General features: G+C 35.4%; 1 long non-coding RNA gene across 1 annotated transcript; it reads left to right on the plus strand.

Moving 5' to 3' along the window:
- Positions 1 to 538: 538 nt before the first annotated feature.
- Positions 539 to 4,543, plus strand: LOC121423070. Its single transcript, XR_005971230.1, has 4 exons — positions 539 to 724; positions 1,884 to 1,999; positions 2,418 to 2,472; positions 3,192 to 4,543. It is a non-coding gene; the product is annotated as an uncharacterized LOC121423070 (long non-coding RNA).
- Positions 4,544 to 11,716: the final 7,173 nt, after the last annotated feature.

Genomic DNA, 11,716 nt, shown 5'->3' on the forward strand with positions numbered 1-11,716 from the left:
GCTCTGGATAATTGCGGCGATCAGCGAGTACATTAATGTTGTCACATTTACGTGCCAACTCTAATACTCCCTCTACATAAAATAACTCATATCACAATGTATTCAAGAATTATGTAATTAGGACTATAGCGTGATACGACCAAGTTTTAAATTTGCCTTCAAAATTTATTTTTATGAATTCTGACGTAGTGAGTCATAGCTACAGTACTCGCTGACATCCAATGAATTCCTAACTTGTGACTGAGACAATGAAAGAGATAAAATAACTTTCAACTTATCAATAGATAAATAAAATCTTACTGAAAATCAGTGAAGCTGTCTGAGACATCTAAGATATATATTGAAATATTCTGTCTGAAAGTTAATTTCACTTGTCTTAAACTTAAAGAACATATGTTTCAGCGGTTAAAACAAAAGTACTATGCTAATACATTTTCACCGATATTGGTAGAATATGTTCAACTGTTCTTTTTTAATCAAAGATTTCGTTGCCTCAAAATCAAATCACAATTAACATAAATATAGCAGCAATGTTTATTTCTTACGACCAACATGACCAAGAATCAAATGAGTGTGGTCAAAGAAATCACAACGAAGACAAGTATACGGGTGGTTCTGAAACTGGATAAAAGATGTGATTTTGACACTCTTTTACCATTGATATCAGCGGATGAGAAGATCACTGCAGATCATTTTCTTTACCTGACAACACCTGACTTTCGAGGTAAGTGATTTTCCTATTCGACAATGTCATCCTTTGACAACAGTATTTGAGTTTTCTCTGTTAACTTTCATAAAATATCACAGCGTTACTTCACTGCATTATCTCTTGTAATCTAGGCCTATTCGGAGTTTAAGAAATAATATGCGATCTTAAAAATATATTTATCCGGTTTATTTACCCGCTAGGCATTGCTGCCGGACTACTGTTGAAGCTGTAAACTTCTTTTGGTTTTCAATACGTTAGATCACAATTAGATTAGTTGCATTATATTTAAACTATTCTTTTTGTATTTGCCCATTAAAGTCTAATATGTTATTCTAAACACTGGCGATTCAAAACTTTTTATATCAGTTAAACTGCTAGCTGGGGTAATTTTAAACTAAATGTATAGTGATTTAGTTCATAGTATTTTGTTGCGCCTCTGTCATAAAACGGGATGAAACAAATTTTGTTTATTATATCATGTAGGGATAATAATAATTTGTTACATGATTTACCAACACTCATGTCAGGTCGCGAAGCCTGGCTTACAAATTTTGATTCATTCTCGGATTCGTCCGATTTATAGTGTAGTGTAGTAGCCGAAGTATTTAAGGCAATAATTGCATCATACCTCTTCTTTCTAAATGAAAATAAAATAACGAAAATTATGGTGAATTTATCACTTATCATTCATGATCGGCTTCTTATTTATTATTATTTTTTTATCTTATAACCTTGACTTCCCAAAGCCATAGATTGTAGGAAATCAAATGCGAAGGATGATTTATGAATATGAGATGGTTATTTTTCAAATCTTTGATATTGACACAACCGCCTGTTAGCAGATAAAACCATTGTCATACATTGTTCGAAGGGTGAAATGCAATGATCAGTTACATTTGTTTTGTCAATACTGTAGTGCATTTGAGATTACGATGAAAATATTAATGCAATCGGTAAATCACTCGATTCATCAAAAGTTGTACCTCAAGGGTGTGTGTAGGGCCCAGTTCTATTTGTCATCTATTTGACCGTTCATCACACATTTTGGAACCTTAACACTGATAATCATTAGTTGAGTACAGCAGGCTTAAACTAAATCATCTTCGATTATTACTATCATTAATTACTTGATGGTTATTGAATAAAATACCTTTGCTTATATCTTTTGTATCAGAGAAAAAAATATGGCGTTAAAACTCGCAATTGTAGGTGTTCTTCTGGTTGCCCTCGCGATTGCAACGAATGTTTCCAGCGAAGATACACAAATTAGTGAGGAAGTCAATGCTAATGGTGGGTATCCCATTTCTCCTTGTGTATACAGTATATCGTGTTCCACAAAAATGGTATATGACACTCTAAACAAGTGTAATGTAAAAATCATATTGTATGTACCTTTACAATCGTTAACAAGCATATATCTTATACAACTGGCTTATATCTTATGCGATATACGGTCCATTGGACACAGAGATATGAGCCTTCTTTTAGCACTCGTCAGAAAACCTATCGATCCAAGTTTCGTTATTACTTTGGATACGTCTTCATTTACTCTTTTTATATGAAGTTTTCTGTTTTTTCAGATTTTTGGAATGTTCATTTCATATTATTGTTAACAATAATGATTTTTCTTGTACATAATCTGCACAAAATGGGAAAAAATGTTACCTTAAAGATACCAATTTTCAGTTTCCTTTTCTTCCATCTATAGAGTTAAAGAAGTGCGTGCGGGATACGAAAGACGAATATTATTGCAGACGGTTTTTGTAAGTATAATTCATACCTTTTAATTCTATTATGACATATCATATCGGATATTTCATCACCGGAGGAATGGGGGCTGACCAGTCCATGAGAAAAAAAAATCACCAATCAGATACTTATTTTTACATTTCTTTACACGGTTTTGGAAAAGTTAGGGACTGAAACATCTAGCCCCCCCCCGCCTCGCCCCAGTCATGCCTCATGATAATTGATTCAAAGGTCACCAGGGGCCCGTCACACAAACTTAGCAATGATCGTAGAACATTTTTCTACGATTGATTCCTTAGACTACAATGTACAATCAATCGTAGAAATCGAGCGTACGATCAATCGCTAACCTTTGTGTTACGAGACCCAGATCACCATATCTATCTATTGTGTGATTTTACCAAACCGTCGAGCAGGTCGATAAACTTCAAAATCCGATAGCAAAAAATGAGAATGTCTTCTTATGGTATTTTTCGTTCTCGTTAATTGTTTGCTCACTCACGCGTGAAATATGTATCATGATCACTAGCATTAAGTTATAGAGCAGATAAGCTTCATAGTGATATGTCATTTTGTCAATCATAGTAAAGATTCAGTTATTAAAAAAAGCCATTTATTTTTTCGATTCGTTTTGTTTTCTGGGACACTAGTTCAAATTTTTGCATTTGAGCATTATCAGGAGGAGGCATGTTTTCTGTGATTTGAATAATCATGGTTGTATTAATCATTACAGACAACTCTATCAACGCTGGGACTCGCAAAGTGAGTAGCAGAAAAGCAGGGTGAAAATCTACTACCCACTCTTGTGTGCATCGAAATCTCAGCTACACTCCTTTCAACGTATTCAGTTTTGATTATTCACTGATTTAAAGACGTATAAATTATATCAATAAATTGCCGTATATGATCTTTGTGATATAAAGTATTGATGTACCCACGTCGGATGACCATGTTCTTAATCATGTAATTCTGAATCATTCCATTATTCATCTGTGGACCTTGTTTGTATTTCAGTAGTCGGGGAGGGAAGGCCGGGGGGTCTTATGCTTTCTTTTCGAGAAAAAAAAAGACATAGACAAGTCCTACCCCACTCCAAACAAGAAACTCATTTGATTTCAACCATTGGCCGCAAAAAGCAAGAAAACAAATTAATATGAGATTGTAAAGTGTAAATAGTGTAAATTCTAAACGAGTAAACAGATTATCTCATATTACTGAGTGCTCCTAAAATGATATCTACCATTTTTAACAATTCTTCATCTTGCATTGTCTGACTCCCACTAAGCATGCTAAGCCTAGAATTAACCTGACAGATAAATGCAGAGCTCATAATCGTTTTTCGCAACTTCATTCTCTTTCCCATCGTTTTGTATAAGACTCTCCCATTCTAGTACGCCTTTTCCTCCTGATTAGCTTATATTCTTTTAATAAATAGTTAAAGTTACAATTATACAGCGCTTATTACATTATGTTTCTGAGCGCTTTACATTGTACTAATTTTTACCCTTGGATTCTTATTTGGCTATGTGTGTGAAAAATGCAGAGCATCTATCGTAACCGATCTCGATTATAATTAATAAATGGTGCATACAAAACATCTCCTTTTTATTCTTTTTTTCATCAATTTATGATATGAAAACTCCGCGAAAGTATGAAGAAAATCAGTTTAAAAAATCTCCTGGCGAGCGGAATCTTAATACCTACGAGACTTTTTTTTTAATTTTTAGTTTTCTAGAAGAGAAGATATTAAGAGAGAGAGAGAGAGTGTGTGGGCGTGTTTGGGGGATGTGAGTGTTTGAGGGGTTGCAGGGGCAGCATCAAGAATGGGGAGGGGATACAAGTAAGGCATTTGCCCCCAAGTCAGGATCGTTGCCCCACACTTGCAGCCCCCCCCCCCAATTTTGAAAACTGTTTTAAAAAATATATCTAAACAAGCTGTAAAGTATTCCAAACCAGCAGTTTTCGATCTTTATATTTTTTAAATTTCCCATCCAGTCACTGGAAGCTCCCAGCAATATTTAGTCAGCAACATGAATCTCTTAATTTGGATTAATAAATGATCTGTTGAATAGGATAACATGGGGCTTAAAGATCCAGCGTTCAAGTCGATATGCACAAGTTATTCTTCTCATAATTCGAGTTCTCAATATTTTAAAAGCGAGATATATACATATTCATAATTACAAAAAAATAGTGCTTAATATCAACAATTTTCAGCTCGCACTACGCGCTTGCATTAATTCTTTAGTTAAATACCCATCCTGATCGTTGTTACAAAAAGTAGTTAGAACATCAAGTTACACTCTCAGAATATTTAATGTTCAGCTTGCATTATTTATTTGGTGAGATATCATCTTCACGAGTCATTGCTAACAGGCCCCTTTTTGAGTCAGTGGGACCTATATCAAAATTTTTAGCTCGCGCTACGCGGTCTATTTCGTGCACGGGCAAAAAGCTTCGGGTCCGCCAATGCCCCCCCCCCCCTGGTATAAAAATCCTGATGCCGCCACTGAGGGGATGGCGGTGTTATAATGAGATGACTAGAAGTGATTGAAACGATGCATAGAGAAAGAGGGGGAGGGGAAATAGTGTGTGTTGGGGGGGGGGCTGAAAGTGGGAGGTTATGAGATATGAATAAGAGAAAAAAAGTGAAAGAGAAAGGGACGGGTTAGCGATATATAGTACAGGATCAAGTCCGTATAAGGGTTTTGAGGACGAGGTCGTCTTCATTTTGTCAACAGTTTCGTTATCTTCGACGTTGAAACGTCATTAACTTCGAAAAATCAAACGGTAGACATTTCCCCCACGACTATCTGACAAGCAACTTAAAAAAAGTTTTCAACGAGAAAAAAAGGTCGGCATTTGTGTGCGAACCTATTGACAAATATAGTCTGTAGACTCTGTACGGCCGCATGGAGGCTCTTCCTCTAAAATAAGCTGTTTGAAGCTGTAATAAATGTAAAAAATAAAACTAAATCAAAGAGAATGATTTTATGAACGACTGTAATGTGCGGAACGAGCTACCCGCATTTTTTTTCCGTTGAGACGAATTTTCCAGTAACAGGTTTTGAGAGATATACTCGCTCCATATTGTCCATGTTTCATGTTTTGCACCCCTCAAAACATTAATTGGATCAGTACATAACTGCACACATGCACACCCACACACACATAAATACACACTCTCTATATTTCTAGCATATTCATCACACATTATCTCATCTTTTTAATCAAGATAGCCTTCAAAATAGATTTCAATGCATTACTGATTCTGTGATTCACAATGACAATGCAATTCAAATGAAAAGAAAACACATAAAAAAAAAGAAGTTTAATCTTTCAAACTAATCAAAGCATCGATTCCAAACCCATCCTATCCACGATAACCCTATTTAGCATGTTCTTTTCTTTCGAAGCGCAGCAAATTTGAAACTTCTATTTCTGTACTCGTACACCCTATTGGCCAACACAACTTGAAGAGTTGCAGGTGGGCGTGGCATCAGCTGTCCATTCGCGTCACTGATTGGTGAAGTACCAGCATCATGACCACGCCTACCATCAGTTGATTGCTCATTTCTCGAGTCCTTTGATGTATCACGAGTGATGTAATCTTCACTTGGGGAGGAGTAGGCTCTCCCGCGTGCAATATCTGGTCTCTCATTAACCCTCGAAGAGATCATTATCTTGACACGATCAATCAGAGATTCGTGACGCCGTTGGTTGTCGTGGAGAGGTTCCTGATATTTTTGGTTGTCGATGAGGGAGTGGTCCCTCTTGTCTCTCTGGTGACGCCCATTGGATTGGTTACTAAGGGTTCACGGCATTTCTGAAGAAAAAAAAAGGCAATGATAACCGAGGAATGTCTAAGGTCAAAACAATTTATATCTGTGCTTACAGTTCTTCGGCAGTCACAATAAATACGAATTGAATAAGTACTTTAAAAATGAGAAAGAAAAAAAACAGCATGTAAAGACTAAGTTGTGCTTAATCAGATGGCGTCTTACCTTTATGTTTCCAAGAACAGGAGCGTTCGAGACTTTCTGGGACAGCTTCGCTTGCTTGATCAATGCACTGTCATTATGTATGACGACGACACAACATTATTTTTATCAGGATGTGATATAGATAGTATGAAATTGGCTTTACAAGAAGATGTAAATGCTTTAAACCAATGGTTAAAATTAAATAAATTGATTCTCAATGTTGAAAAGACAAATATGATGATTCTGGGATCAAGACAAAGAATGAACAAATATAATAATTCAGATTCAGATATCTCTATCACGTTTGATGGTAAAGTAATAAATAAGGTTCACTCCACTAAGTGTTTAGGTGTCATAATAGACGATAAACTTCTTTGGCATGATCATGTAGAACACGTTAGTAAAAAAGTATGTGCTGCTCTCGCCATATTGAAAAGGGCTAATCCATTCATTGATGTTACCACTGCTAAACTAATCTATAACTGTTTAATCCAAAGTCAAATTGACTATTGTTGTGAGGTATGGGGTTTAAGATTTATCACACAAACAAATCAAATAATAAAACTTCAGAAACGTGCTGCCAGAATAATACTCAAAGCAAACGTCCTCACCCCTTCTGATCAGTTATTTAAAACACTTGAATGGTTCTCCTATCCCCAAAGAGTAATGTATTTTCGATGTATATTTATATTTAAGAGCTTAAATAATTTATCTTCCGACTTTTTTAATGAAAATTTTAAATTAGTATCCGAAAAACATAACGTAAATACAAGATCCGCCTCCAATCTACTACTCGATGTCCCAAAATGCAATACTGAATACTATAAATGCTCATTCATAATTTCCTCAATATCAATGTTCAATTCCTTGCCCCTTCATTTAAAAACCCTAACCACACTCTCTAGTTTTAAAAAAGAACTGAAATCATATATAATGTCCAGCAAATGTTAAAATGTCAATGATTCTTGTACCACAAATATTTTAGTGATTTAATTTTTCATGCCTTTCTGTCTTCTAATAATTATGTACGATTTATATGTTTTTACCTTGTTTTACATTGTATGTTTTACCACTTGTATATACATGTACTGTTTTTATGCTTTTAGGGCCCCTTTTGATACCAGCTTTTGCTGAAAGGGCACCCTATTGAAATATTGTTTAATAAATAAATAAATAAATAAATAAAGTTAGAAGCAGCAGTTGTATTTCCATCTGATATAGAAATGGAGAAAACAAGTCCGAGACGATTTTAAAGTAAATTGTAGTGACAAAATGGCTACTCTTGTTCTGTCATTGTCTCACAATTATAAACCCTTTTTTCTGTTTCAGTAATTAGTGTATTTTTTATTATTTAACAGAAAGTTTTTCAGACTTGTTGATGATTATGATATTTCACTTTTGTGGATTTGTTCATAGTGAATGAAAGAAAATGGTTTAATTACCAATTAGACTGGAAACCCTTCCTTTTAACGCTGACCCTTTTTTACTGTTTGAAGTCTTCTTTGACCTGTCTTTCCCCTTTTTCTTGTCACCACACTCACTCACTTTCCTTCCTATTTCTCCTTTCATTTCATGTCCAATCGGAGTGAGAAGGGAAGAGGCGTTTCTTTCAGTGATACCTGGCTTTTGTCGCAGAAAAGCTGGCAGGGGTCGCGATTTGAGTCTCTCAAATTCATCCAAAAAATTATTCTTTGGTGTGTCATTCCAGTTGATTGTAAACGAAGTCATTGTTAATAGCAACTCCAATAGTAAGTGCTGTCAACAAGAATCAAACACGATAGTTCTTCCAAGTGGAAGGGAATTGTTTTGAAAATGAAAATTCGTAAAGAAGGATATCGCCAGAGAACTCTGAATACAAAGTCTGCTAGCATCAAACCAAACTTTAAGAATGAATATTTGTGTTGATAACAACGACACAGGTACTGCGCGCATCAGTCTGACGTAATAATACTCTATAATGCATGCGCGCAATATGTGAAAATTTCGTAATAACGCACTCCTGCATGGTACGTTCTTTTATCCTTTTTTTTGGTGGGGGGGGGGGTCCTCCGGTCCAGCTGCGAGCGTCCTCTCACTGATAGAGGTGCATGTAGCTAACCCTATCGGCAGTATATACAAGGGGGACGATTCTTCAGCATTAATCGTCCGACAAACTGCTTTGTAACAAACTATATGATTATGTGAATTATGAATAATCCTCGAACGATTTTGCTAAATTTTGATGCTGAATTTTTCAAGAATTTATTCGATGTATTATTTAGTAAAGAGAGAACATGTTTGTTAATCATATTCACAACGTTTTTTTTTTAATTATTACCCACGGAACATGTTTTCTCTAAATATTTTACCTAACCAATTTAGCCCCAATTTTCTCACATAATATTGTTTACTTTCGAAATCGACCTTTTAAGAGTGATTTTTAGAAATTTACTTGTATCATAGTTTATTTTGTTTATGTGCATTATTTTGTAATCGATATAGAAATAATTTCCATCATGGAATATGAAAATAATATTCAATTCAAATACAAGAACAATTTAATGAATTTGACACGTATGCCTAGTCTTAATATTACAAGACACACACACACAAGAAATATGCTAGTCTGTAAGACTGTCATTAATAGACGAGGTATACTGCATTGGGAGATTCTGCAGAAGAAATTCAGAAAATTTGTCCGTGAAAGGTACGACGAATTATAGTTTAAACCACAGAAATTGCATAAGATACGCATTTCATTTCTTCCACCTTTCATGTTTCATTTTGGTCTCACCGCAGTGTCTCATAAAATGTGTATGTCATTTTTTCTATAATAACAAACGGAGGCTGTATTACAGGAGAGAAAGGGCGATAACCCCATGATTTTTTTATATTAATAAAGAATCCGAAAACAACGGGGAGGAATTAAAATAGAGGGGGGAGCAAGAAAACGTTGAAAAGATACTGAAATATCGAATTTCGAAAAAAAGTGGCTCCATGCTTAGGCTAGCTGTCTGACCTGATAAAACAATATTGACTTTGAACTAGATCTTTATCCTTTATTGTATTATATTCTAGAAACAATACGAAATGAAAAAGATCCATCGACAGAGAACAGAATAATAATCAGGTGTATATTATTGTAAAAATCTGACAAAGTGTTCTGCCATTGCAGGTCGTAACCTTTTGTTTTAAACTAAAAACATTAAAATCGTGAGAATTCGCATCGCATCCTCACCCCCCCCCCCCTCCTCGATCCTCTACCTCCTTTCTAGGTGTGGCAAACAGTCTTTATTATTAGGAGTTTGTAGGGGCAGCTGGGAGAGGGGGGGTAATGGCCCTAACTGACAATTTCCATGTACAATTTAGGGATGGAGAAACTTTCCTCACTCACATAACATATAATAACTTAATATATAAGGCTGGATTTTCCTTGGCCTAAACCTGTATAGTGCGCAGTTCGGCAAAATGGGAGAATTTAAGGGTGTATTGAGAAAAAAGGAAGACATATAAAGAAGAAATTGAGAGAGGGAGGAAAGGGGATCGCAGAAAATGATAGGGGAAGATGATTACGTGAGGGGGTCTATAAGGGTCGGGTAGAGACGGAAAAGGAGAAGGGTCGATCCAGAAAAGCATATTAAAAAAGACATCAAAGGATCGAAAATGATTCAGTTCAGAATTACTGAGAGGGGTTAAAGAACTGATAAAGAGTGGATGGGATGAGACCAGGGGATTATCTTGATCGCTTTTGATGTACGTTAGTGTCATGGATCATGATTCATTTTACACACAAACAATTCTGAATAATACATAACTCATATCTTGTGATATACCTTTTCACTTATAGTTATTAGCTCTTCTGGAGGAAGTGTATCTCCGTGATCATGATGATGATGTGGTTTGCCCCTTAGGACCGTCTTGATGTATTCCACACCCTTCCCCTCAATTGTCTCCCGCTGAATGGTAAATGTTGTGATAATTTCAGACCAAATATTTTATCAAAATGTGATCTACTATAGTGGGGTGGGCTGGAATAGGGGGTGCTGGGGTGTCGAAGCATGCACCCAAAACTTATATTTTTGTGGGGGGAGCTATTATTTTTATTATTTATATACTGCTCTTTTCCCAGAATGGGCCAAAGCGCTTACAAGAAGAAAAATAAATTGTTACAACTATAAAAATGAAACCTTACAATCCTAACAATCTGTATTGGAAAAAAAATTGTCTTCTGCGTCCGTCTCGATTTTGTATATAGTTGTATATATAGTTTGTTTATGATTAGCATTGAAACTATAAGTTTAGGGGCTTGCCTTCTTTACAAGCTTTTGCTTTTCTTGGCAAGTCCCTCCGTTCATTTCTTGTTTCTTTTCACCGATAAAATTACTGCAACAAATTGTAGTTTTGATTAATTTATATTCAACATTTGTTACGAAATGTCATTGATTTGTCTGTAATATCTATTATATTGAATATGTATTGTTACTTTGATTGTATTTTGAAAAAATTGTTGAACGGAAATAAATAAATCTAAAATCTAAAAGGTTTTAAGTCCCTTTTTAAATGAAGCAACAGATGGTGATTGTCTAAGAGTAAAAGGTAAGCGATTCCAATATTTTGAAGCGGTTATGGTAAAAAAAGTCCTATCTCCAGCCAGTTTCTTAGTGATTTTATATGTGAAGCGGAATGGGTCACTATACTGGAGGCTCGTACATGTACATTCCTGCGAGGGGTGTATATCATGTATATGGTCGGACAATCACGCAGATATAGAGGTGCCTGCTTATTGAGACTTAAAAAAAACTATACGATGTCGTATGGGAAGCCAGTGTAAGGAGTGGTTTAGAGAAGTGACATCTTGTTACTTGATAAATTATTCGAGCTGCCCAATTTTGAAGCCTCTGAATGCGATCTACTTAAGGAATGGGAATGTTATAGAGAGAATACCACTGCAGTAATCTAAACGGTACAGAACTAGAGAACGAATTGCATGCCCTGGAATTCTGTAAGTTGTGGCAAAAAGAAAAAATATAACCAAATTATCTCCATTTGTCGTAAAAACCTTTTTTTTCTCCCAAAATTTAAATCAGCACCCCCTGTAAAAAAAATAATTAGAAAATCGTTCCCAGTGCTCTGGATAATTGCGGCGATCAGCGAGTACATTAATGTCGTCACATTTACTTGCCAGCTCTGATACTCTACATAAATAGAACTCAATGTATTCAAGAATTATGTAATTAGGACTATAGCGTGATACGACCAAGTTTTAAATTTGCCTTCAAAATTTATTTTGATGAAT

This window comes from Lytechinus variegatus, chromosome 10 (genome assembly GCF_018143015.1).
Source record: "Lytechinus variegatus isolate NC3 chromosome 10, Lvar_3.0, whole genome shotgun sequence".
In the NCBI taxonomy this organism is placed as follows: Eukaryota; Metazoa; Echinodermata; class Echinoidea; order Temnopleuroida; family Toxopneustidae; genus Lytechinus; species Lytechinus variegatus.